Source organism: Grammomys surdaster, unplaced genomic scaffold (genome assembly GCF_004785775.1).
Source record: "Grammomys surdaster isolate TR1022 unplaced genomic scaffold, NIH_TR_1.0 527, whole genome shotgun sequence".
NCBI lineage: Eukaryota > Metazoa > Chordata > Mammalia > Rodentia > Muridae > Grammomys > Grammomys surdaster.
This window is the reverse complement of record NW_021604946.1, coordinates 5,826-16,856: the sequence shown is the minus strand read 5'-3', so window position 1 is coordinate 16,856 and position 11,031 is coordinate 5,826. Positions and strand designations below refer to the sequence as shown.

Sequence of the window (11,031 nt, the reverse complement as noted above, 5' to 3'; positions counted from 1 at the left end):
CCAGTCATCCCCTCTCACAATTTTTCCCCATCCCTGATCCCCTTCTCCTCTGAGAGAGTGGAGCCCTCCCTGGGTATCCCTCCATCCTGGTATTTCAAGTCTCTGCAAGGCTAGGTGCTTCCTCTCCCACTGAGGCCAGACAAGGCAACCCAGCTAGTAGAACATATCCCACACACAGTCAACAGCTTTTGGAATAGCCCTGGCTTCAGTTGTTCAGGACCCACATGAAGGCCAAGCTGCACATATGCTACATATGAGTGGGAAGGCCTAGGTCCAGGCCGTTTATGCTCTTTGGTTGGTGGTTCAGACTCTGAGAGACCAAAGGGTCCAGGTTAGTTGATTCTGTTCATCTTCCTGTGGAGTTTGTATCCCATTACAGCCCTCAATTCTTTCTCCTATTCTTCCATAAGAGTTCCCAAGCTCCATCCAGTGTTTGGCTGTGTTGTCTGTATCTGTCTGAGTCAGCTGCTCAGTGGCGCTTCTCAGAGGACAACATGCTCCTGTCTGCAAGCATAACAGAGTATTATTAATAGTATTATTAATTAGTATTATTATTAGCAGTATTAATAGTATTATTAATAGTGTAAGGGACTGGTGCTTCCCTGTGGAATGGGTCTCAAGTTGAGTGAGGTAACCCAGTCCCAAAAGGACATACATGGTATGTACTCATTTATAAGTGGATATTAGTCATAAAATACAGGTACCATGTTACATTCCACAGACCCAAAGAAGCTAAAGAAGGAAAGTCCAAGCAAGGATGCTTGAATCTCACTTAGAAGGAAGAATAAAATAGTCATAAGAGGCAGATGGAGGGAGGGAACTATGAGGGAGGGGGTGTGGAGGGGAGGGGGATTCAGAATCAGATGTGGAGAAGGACAGGGGAGATGGCTAGATGGTCATGAGAATGAATAGAGAAGCCCAGGACACTTTCTCTTAAACTTTCTCTTAAATATATGAGGTCACAAGGAAGACTCAATAAATACAGGAAAACTAGATTTCTTGTATTCTATGTGACTATTGTAGATTAAAACTAGAACTCAACAGAAAGAAAAATCCACAAACTCATAAATCAAACAGCACTCTACTGAAAAAATGAATAGATTACTAAAGAAATCAAGAAGTAAAAAATGTCCTAAGTCTGAATAGAAATGAAGACACAGCATGCCAAAACCTATGAGATACAGAGAACGCAATGGTGAGGGAAGTCCTGCGTTGGCAGGTCACAGAGGTCTCAGATTAGTAAGTAAGTAACTGTACTGCAGAGCCTGGGCAAGACAAGAACAAATCTAACACAAACAAATAGCTACATCAGAGTGGAAAGTAAGGAAATAGAAATAAAACAATGTAGTCAGGGAACGGTGTGTTCTTTGAACAAGATATCTGAGAGAGAGAGAGAGAGAGAGAGAGAGAGAGAGAGAGAGAGAGAGAGAGAGAGAGAGACCCAAATTCATAACACTCGAGATGAAAAGGGAACCATTACAACAGGTACCACCTTCTGAGTCAAAACTCAGAAGGACATACCTGAAAACTTAAAAAGTCTAAAAGAAATGGATTGATTTCTAGATGCATATGACCTAACAAAATTACATCAAAATGAGACAAGTAGTTTAAACATATCAATAACAAGCAATGGAGTTTAAACTATTGTTTAAAAGCTCACGAGTAAAAAACCTCAGATGACATAATAAGTGGATTTCTCCAGACCTTTCTTTGTTTCCTTCCTTCTGCTCTCTCCCTCCCTCCCTCCGTCCTTCCTTCCTTCCTTCCTTCCTTCCTTCCTTCCTTCTTCCTTCTCTCTGTTTTTTCTCTCTGCCTCCTGAGTGCTGGGATTAAAGACTTGCACCACACATATGGCTCTCCTGATCTTTAAAGAAGAACCACAATAATTAAATGCTTCTTAGATTATTCCTTCAAATACAAAAAATAAGAGACCATTTTCAAACTCATTTTATGAAGCCAACACTACCCTGCTATCAAAAACCAGATAAAGACACAGCAAAAAAGAACATCACAGCGTGCCCCTTTCTGGCAGCTGAAGAGGCCCTGCATAGTGCTGCACACACCTCTTGGAGAAGCTGAGGTCAACATCTAATTTGAAATATTAAAAGTAGATACAAAACTATTTTACAATGCAGACAATTACATGTGTCAGTCGCGATGATGCTGTTGGTAAAACATATCTCCTGATATCCTACACAACAAACAAATTTCCATCAGAATTGTACCAACTGTTTTTGACAACTATGTAGTCACAGTTATGATTGGTGGAGAGCTACACACTCTTGGACTTTTTGATACTGCAGGCCAAGAGGATTATGTCAGACTACAACCGCTAAGTTATCCGCAGACAGATGTTTTTCTAGTATGTCTCTCAATGGTCTCTCCATCCTCAGTTGGAAATGTGAAAGAAAAGTGGGTGCCTGAGATAACTCATCACTGGGTTATCTCAAGCAAAGACTCCTTTCGTGCTTTTTGGGACCCAAATGGATCTCAGATATGACCCCTCTACTATTGAGAAACTTGCCAAGAACAAACAGAAGCCTATTATTCCAGAGACTGCTGAAAACTGGCACGGGATCTGAAGGCTGTCAAGTATGTGACATTCTCCATCCTCACACAGAAAGACGGAAAGAATGTGTTTGATGAGACAATTTTGGCTGTCCTGGAGCCTCCAGAACCGAAGAAGAGCCGCAGGTGTGTGCTGCTCTGAACGCATCTCCAGAGCCCTTTCTGCACAGCTGGTACTGTCATCATACTAAAACAATGTTTAAATCAAACTAAAGATTAAAAGTTCAAATTCATTTCTGCAATAATGACAACGCCCTGCACCTACCCACATGCACTCATGTGAGACAATACCCATTAGTATGACCCCCTGCCCTTCCAGTCACAGTTAATTTTGAATAATTATGTATTCTCTGAAAAGCTATGAGCTTTTTTGTTTCCTTGTTTAAAAACAACAACAACAACAAAAACCCCCACATTCTGTTTTGTTTAAAAGCGAGGCATGCTTGTCGTGACTGTACCAGACTAACTCAAATTGTCAGGCTGCTCTCTGGTTCCATGTTGGAGTATAATCTGGGGCATCTTGGTATCTTTTGTTTTAGTTTAGTTTAGTTTTGTATTTCCCCAACCTTCTCTCCTTTTGGGGTGTATATATGGTTGTTTTTTTAGACTTGTATTTTAAAATTTGTTAACCAGAGGACAGCCTGTAGGGGAGGCAGACAGATTATCTCCGCATTCTACTCTTTAGGTCTAGTTTAGCAAATATGTCCCCACCTGGTGCTCTTAGGAAGGAGTATAGAAATGCCTCGTTTAATAACATACTCCTTCTTGAAAGTTGTCTTTTCTCTCTACACTCAAGTGGATCCAGTCTTTGATGAAATTCATGAAGGTGGGTGGAAGCTGTCTTGCCCCTCTTTCTAGGATGCACTCTACGTGTGACTGTGACTTCCAAGGGTATTTGTTCGCCATTTGCTGATTTGGGGGGGGGATAATTTCTAACTTCTTTCATTGATAAATGAAAAAAAGTATTGTGCCTTTTGAAATACACCAAATGGATTGAGTTCCTAATTTTTTAAAAAAAGACATTTTTTGTCCCTGTCCGTCCTTTTCTTATCTGCTCGGCATAGACTCACAACTCACTGTAGTGTTCCTAGATTCAGCTGAAGACCTGGTACCGAGGGCTCCTCACGGGATGGTCTTAGGAAGCACATCAGTACTGATGATTGCCACCTCCTTTCAGGTGATGAGCTTACAGGCCTGCTTCATTAAGAAGCTATGAGCGTGTGGGGTGGGGAGCATATGTTTAACCAACATAGGAACCAGTCAGGCTATCCACTTTTTTCCCCATGCCTATGAGGAACCCTTGAACAACTGGCTGAAAATACTCAAGAAAATTGGCGAGAGCCTCATCATTCTTTATAAGTGTCACTAGAGACTTTATCAGATGATTTTGTTTGCGGGTTCCAGTGTTTTAAAATGTTGGGCTATCTCCCTGCCCAGTCCTGATCTTGTGGATTCGTTAATGCTTTCTTGTGTCTCAATTCTTTGTATATGAATTCTTTTCAGATGCATTAAATGAACAAAACCCTTCACAAAAAAAGAGAATACATCACCTATCAATCTCCCTGATGAACATAGATACAGAAAGTCTGAATAAAATGCTTGCAAACTGAAATAGGGACACATCAAAAATATCATTCAACACAATCAAGCTGACTTCACCCCGAGAGTGCAAAGATAATTCAACACGCACAAAGAAATGAGTGTCATACGCCACATAAATGGACTCGGGAAAAATGACATAGTCATTTCAATAGATGCAAGAGGGGCTTTTAACAAAACCCAACGTCCATTCATGAGGAAAGCCTTGAAGAGACTAGGAAAGGAGGGAGCATAATGAAAGGCATGTGTGACAAACCTAAAATCAGCACATGTTAAGCGGAAAAAAAAAACAGCTCAAGCATTTCCACTAAGATCAGAAACAATGTAAGTACGTCCACTCTGTCCACTACTGCTCAGTGTAGTGGCTGAGTCTCCATTCCAGCGACAAAGAGGAAGTAACCTAACGTGATACGAATAGGAAAGGCAGGATCAAAACATCTTTATTTGCAGATGATATATTATACACATAAGAGATCCTATTGTGTGGTCCATCGAGAGTGATCAGTGACCAAAGCCACCTGTTACTAAGCTCGATGGCCTGAGTTCAATACCTGGGGGCGGGGGGCGGGGTGTTCAATACATGGTGGAACTAGATCTTGTAAGTTAACCTCTGACCTCCCATGCCTATGGTAACACACAGTGCCCATACACGCACAGCCAAAAGAAATAAATGCAATTTAAAAATAACGAAAAACAAAACCCTTAGCGTTCATAAACACACTCAGCAGAGTGATAGGATACAAACTTAACCCACACGCCAATGTAAAACAGACTGAGAAAGAGACCAGGGAAATAAGTCCATTTCCAATGACAACAAAACAAAACACACACATAGAAGAAACATAACCAAGGAAGCAAAAGGCCTTAACAATGAGAACTGTAAAACACTGGAAGAAGGGAACACTTAGAGAGAAGACATTAAACAATCAAAGGCCACCCATGCTTGCTCATGGATTGGAAGGATCAATGCTGCTAAGATACCTATGTTAACAAAAGCAGTTTACAGAGACAGTGCAATTTCCATGAAACTTCCAAACAAAAGTGTAAAATCTACTCTCAATCTCTTCAGAATGGTGATTGTGATGCATATTGAGTCTGATGAATTTGGTGTGTGATGTTTCATTTGTAAATTTTTAAGTAATACATCATAAAAAGATTAAAAAGTCTAACATATTAGAAATAGAAAAGTCTTTCTTTAAACTTAGTGAGGTTTGCTATTATTCCAATGAAACAATGTGATCAAAGCACCTTGGGGAGAAGATGGTTTGTTTGTTTGGTTGGTTGGTTGTTTGGGTGTCTGGTTTGGTTGGTTGTTTTTTTACTCAGAGTTAACAGTTTGGTATCAAAAGCAATGAGGGCAGAAACTCAAACAGGGCAGGAACCTGGAGGTGTAGCTGATGTAGAGGCCATGGAGGGATGATGCTGGCTGTCATGCTCCTCATGGCTTGTTCAGCCCACTTTCTTATAGAACCCAGGACCACTAGCCTGCCATTGGACCCCCCTTCCCCTACCTGGATTGCCTGGTTGGTCCTCAGCAGAGAGGACATGCCTAGTCCTGCTAGGATCAGATGTCCCAGGATAGAGTGGTACCCAAGGGGGACTTCCTTTTGTAAGGGCGGGACTGGGAAGAGAGAAGGGAGGGGGGATGTAAAGTGAATAAAAAAAAAAAACTATTGGGAAAAAAATCAACTCCAGACAGAGCAAAGACTGTAACAAAGACATAAAACTCTGAAACTGCTAGAGGAAAGAGCAGGTTAAAATAGACAGTGAGGGAGAGTAAAGGCTGAGCAAAAGCACTCACAGGACATGGAAGAGGAATAGAGTCCAAGGAGGGCAGTTAAAAGGTTTGGGTGGGATACAGAGAGGGAAATGGGGTGAGAAGCAAGTGTGGAGCAGCAGGAGAGGGTGGGGAGAGAGAATAGAAATCAGTGGGGAGGGGCGCATCTCTGGGATGAGCTGGAGACTAAGACCAATGTGTGTGTGGTAGGGAGGGGAAGATCCCAGGAGTCTATGGGGATGACCCCAGCTGAGACTCTAAGCAGGTGAGTATATGGAGCCTGAAGTGGCCACCTCCTGTAGCCAGGCAGGACTTCCAATGGAGGGAGGGGAACATCAACCCATCCACAAAAGCTTTGACCCAAAATTTGTCCTTCCTACAAGATGTGCAGGAATAAAGATAAAACAGAGACTGAGGGAATGGCTAACCAACAACTGGTTCAACTTGAGACCCATCCCATGAGAGAGAGCCAATCCCTGACACTATTAATGATGTTCTGTTATGCTTGCAGACAGGAGCCTAGCATAACTGTCTTCTGAGAGGCATCATCCAGCAGTGGATGGAAACAGATGAAAAATTCACAGCCAAACATCAGGCAGAGCTCAGGGAGTCTTATGGAAAGAGTTGGGCAAAGGATTGAGGGAGCCAGAGGGGTCAAGAGCACTACAAGAAGACCTACAGAGTCAACTAACCTGGGCCATGGAGGCTTGCAGAGGCTTCCAAAGAGCATGCCCGGGCTGGACCTTGGCCCCTTACACTTTTGTAGCAGATGCACAAGTTGGTCTTCATGTGGGTCTCCTAAGAGATGAAGCTTGGGCTCTCTCTGACTTGTTGTCTGACATTAGGTTCCCTTCTCCTAACTGAGCTGCCTGTCTGGCCTCAGTGGGAGAGGATGAGCTTAGTCCTAATGAGATGTGATGTACCAGGGTGGGTTGGTACCCATGGGGGTCTTCCCCTTCTCTGAGGAAAAGGGGAGGGGGTAATGGGGAGAGAGGGGTTATGAGGGTGGGACTAGGAACAGAGGAGGAAGGGGGCTGTGATCAGAGTGTGAAGTAAATTAATTAATTAATTAATTAATTAATTAATACAAAAGGTTAAAAGGGATAGAGGTAGCAGAAGCGTGAAGAAGATAAAAGAGGAGGAGAATCCACTATAGTATATTTTGTTTGGAAATACCATAATATCTAATACTTGGTATGTTGATTTTTTTTTAAATTGTAGCCTTAGCTGGTGAAACTCACTGGTCTAACTCATTTAGACCAAGCTGGCTTTGAACTCGCAAAACTCCTTCTGCATCTGCCTCCTGAGTGCTGGAATTAAGGATGTGAGCTACTATACCTAGCTTGTACACTAATTTTAAACCATTTTAAATGCTAAGTAAAAATAATAAATAAATATTACTTAGATTCTCTATAGCATATGGAGAAATGATCTTCATTTCCTAACTCACACCATATAGAAAAGTGAATTCACTGTGGATCACAGATCTAAACCAGAGCTAAAACTATAAAGTTCTTTTAAAACAGAAAAAAAGTCTTCATATTAAGGGTAGGCAATATTTTATTGGAGTAGATATGAAAAGTAATAACTAGAAAATATCAATACAGTTGATCAAAATACAAGATAGTTCAGCAGAAGACACAATTAAGAAAACGGTTGCACACATAAGACACAGTGAGATGCTGAGGCAGGAGGATCAAGGGCTCCAGACCAGCCTAGACACAGGAAGACCTCAACTCAAAAGAAACGTGTGACCCACAAACCAGGAGGCTGTGTACAGTTCACATATCTGAAGAAAGTCAGATAGCTAAACAAATAAGGAACTCCACATAGGTTTTCTTAAAGCAATGGAAATGAGACTAACGGACATAAAATGCCTGAGTGGACAATCTCCAAAGGAAGACATACGAGTGACCAGTCACCAAGTTAAAAAAGTGCTCAGCATCCCATAGTCCAAAATGCAAATTAAAGTGAGTTACCACACCTGCCAGTAGCTAAAACTGACCACCCTAAATGTTGGCCAGTCTGTGGCATGGTGAACACCTTTGTAAAGGATCTTCCATCTTCTCATAAAAAAACTAAGCTCAGGCTGGAGAGATGGTTCAGAGATTAAGAGCACTGTCTGCTCTTCCAGAGGTCCTGAGTTCAATTCCCAGCAACCACATGGTGGCTCGCAACCATCTATAATGAGATCTGGCTTCCTCTTCTGGCCTGTAAGCATATATGCATGCAGAATGCTATATACACAATAAATAAATCTTAGAGAAACAAAACAAACAAATAAACCTAAGCTCATCTCCATGATGTGATCCAGCAGCCCCAGCCTCGGGTGTTTAGCCAAGAGAAAAAGAAATGAATACAAAACTCTTGTCTCTGACAGTAACAATTGTATTCATAATAGCTCAAAATGGAAACAGCCTTGCTGACTGTCAGCAAGAAGGATGGGCAAATGAACCTGGAATCTCTTTCAGTGGAATACTCCACAGGAATAACAAAGAATCTAGTAAATACACCTCATTTTGTGCTTCCTCTGTGTCTCTTCTCAACATAAGTCTGACTTTCTTATACCAGAAGCACAGCTCAATCCATTTTCACATAATTTCTACTCCTCTGTCTCCTTCCTGATAGCTTCCTTACACAACTGCCTTCCAGTGATGGCCTCCCTACAGACCACACACAGACAATCTGCTTGATTCACCTCCTGATCCACACATCTTGCCCAGAATGTGAAGACTTGGTGTAGGGACCACTTTTGGTGTCCTGTGTGACTCCATAGAACATGTTCCCTGCCAGGTCTCAGGACACTTGCTTGGAAATGATCTAGACTCCAATGAAGTCTTTGGCCCTGGGGCCCCTTACTCTCTATTTCTTGCTCTCTGTCCATTATGGAGCACACAGGTCCCCAAGTGGCTCCTCTTTTCCTGTTGGCCCTGTGAGGTCCAGTTCACTTTCCTTAGGTTCTGAGGATGGCACTGCTTATGCTATGCTGCCTCTCCAAGGCCATACCAAACTAAGACAATGAAACCTAACTCCTTTCCAGACCAGTGTTGTCCTGGAGACTGGCTCTAAGCTTCTTCTCAAAGACATCGGCTATACTGACATTTGCAGGAAGTCCAGCAAGGAACAGTCATGTCTACTGTGAAGTCCCTCAGCAAGAGTGGAAGGAGGAGAAGGCTCCCGGAGTGCTTTCGTGTAATTGGATGTTAGGGACATTGTCCCAAAGGGATTAAAAGTTTCCATTTGTAAACTTTTAATCACTCAAGGGAGTGCAGGACTCCCATGTATAGCACTGGTTTCAAATCAACATCCCTGTGTGTTGGTGCTCATTAAGAAATTCTGCCTGAAATAGAACAGAGACCAAATGTGGAAGACAAACTTTGAGTCTTTTCCTCAAATCAGAGGTGGCATCTCTGCCTGGGTCCCTTAAACCACTGCTTTTGGCCTGGAATTTCCTTAGCTTCAGGTAGCTGTTCTCGATAGGTTTCTGATTACGGTAAGAAAGGAATCGAGTAAAAGCCAATCTCAACCTTTTGTTAGCATATCAGTATTCCTAGTGTCTGACTTGACTTTCTACACAGACTGTCCTTGAGAAGAGAATAAAGAACCGGTCTCAAGAGTATGACCACGGCTAAGGGCCAGACAGGAACTGTCAGGGGTGTGACCAAGACTAAGGGCCAGACTGGATCCCTCTCTGGTCTGAGAAATCTGAACATCGAGAGACTGTCAAAGTCTGTCAGTCTGAGTTCCTAGGCTCACCCCATTTGGGAGACTATTCTGTAACTGAGACGGTCCCATCTCACAGTGACCTATCAGAGGCTCAGGCAGTGTGAGGAGAAGGACACTATCATATGCACGAGAGAATGCTGCCTCCTTCCATGTGGAGAATCTTCCAAGGTTCCAGGGTTCTGCAAACATACAGCAGGCTGTTTGGGAATATAGTGAGCTCTTCCACAACCAGGAACTGAGAGGCAGTGTGCTGGTGTTGTCCAGGGAAGGATCCAGAATGGGAGAGAAGGTTGAACAATATTATTGAGGGGCATACTTAGTGTTGCAGTAGAAGTCTGGGTGACAGGCTGAGTCAAGTCTCAAGGACTCTTATGTCCACTGAGGCCTGTGGATGCCCACCCAGAAGGAAAGAAACCTAGCAGAATGATATCATGCGCGAGTGCACACACACACACACACACACACACATACACACATACACACACACACACACACCTGTCTAAAAGAACTAGGTTTCCAAGAATTGTGAGCCACTATGGATTTCTGGGGCCTCCCCTAAATTTATCTTCAAGAAATACAAGATTCAAACTCTTTGGGACATATCAGAATTTTTAGAGTATAAAGTCGCCTAGGAAAACACTCCTCCCAGCCCTGCCTTTGTTACAGCTCTCTAAATACAACCTTACTGTTCCCTTAAAGACACAAGAGAATACTATATCTCTGAGAGCATCTATGAGCTCTGTTCCCATCAGTGCCCTCTGATGAGTCCCTAAGCTTTCATTCCTACTAAGGCAGTAAGCTCACTAAACTCAGGCTATGAGTCCTTGGGATTCTTTTACCAAGTATTACACCCACATACTGGCTGATCAACAAGCATTTTTATGTTTAGATATTCAGACATAGTGGGTAAGTTAATGGAGGATGGATGGATGAATGGGTGAAGGAATGGATGGATGGACTGGTGGATGGATGGACTGGTGGATGGATGGACTGGTGGATGGACTGGTGGATGGATGGATGGATGGATGATAAGTAAAGTCAGTGGGTGGAAACCTGGGGGCTGTTAGTTACTAGAACCATGTGAATAGTGTCAGAGTGTGTTTTCTCTGAGAAGAATCTAGACCAAAGCAATTGTCTTGGCAGGTGTGGGGGCTCACACCTGTAATCCCAGCACTCAGGAGGCTGAGGTAGGAGGATTGTCATGAGTTTGAGGGCAGCCCAGGTTAGCCAAAACAGACAAAAAACAACATGAAGACAGACAGGAAAGAAAAAGGAAAGGGAAGGAGGGAAAGGGAGAGAAAGGGAGGGAGGGAAAGAGAGAGAAAAGGAGAAAGGGAATGAGAGAGAGAGGGGAGAGAGAG

The 11,031-nt window shown here is 42.9% G+C and overlaps 1 long non-coding RNA gene and 1 pseudogene across 1 annotated transcript in view; one reads left to right on the top strand and one right to left on the bottom strand.

The window, feature by feature from the left end:
- The first annotated feature begins 2,129 nt into the window (after positions 1–2,129).
- Positions 2,130–2,710, top strand: LOC114633116 (annotated as a pseudogene).
- Positions 2,711–5,339: 2,629 nt separating this feature from the next.
- The window catches only part of LOC114633117, a 10,705-nt gene continuing 5,013 nt past the window's right edge, over positions 5,340–11,031 (bottom strand). Inside the window, exon 3 of the long non-coding RNA XR_003713175.1 lies at positions 5,340–5,788. This is a non-coding gene — a long non-coding RNA (uncharacterized LOC114633117). The remainder of the gene's footprint in view (positions 5,789–11,031) is intronic.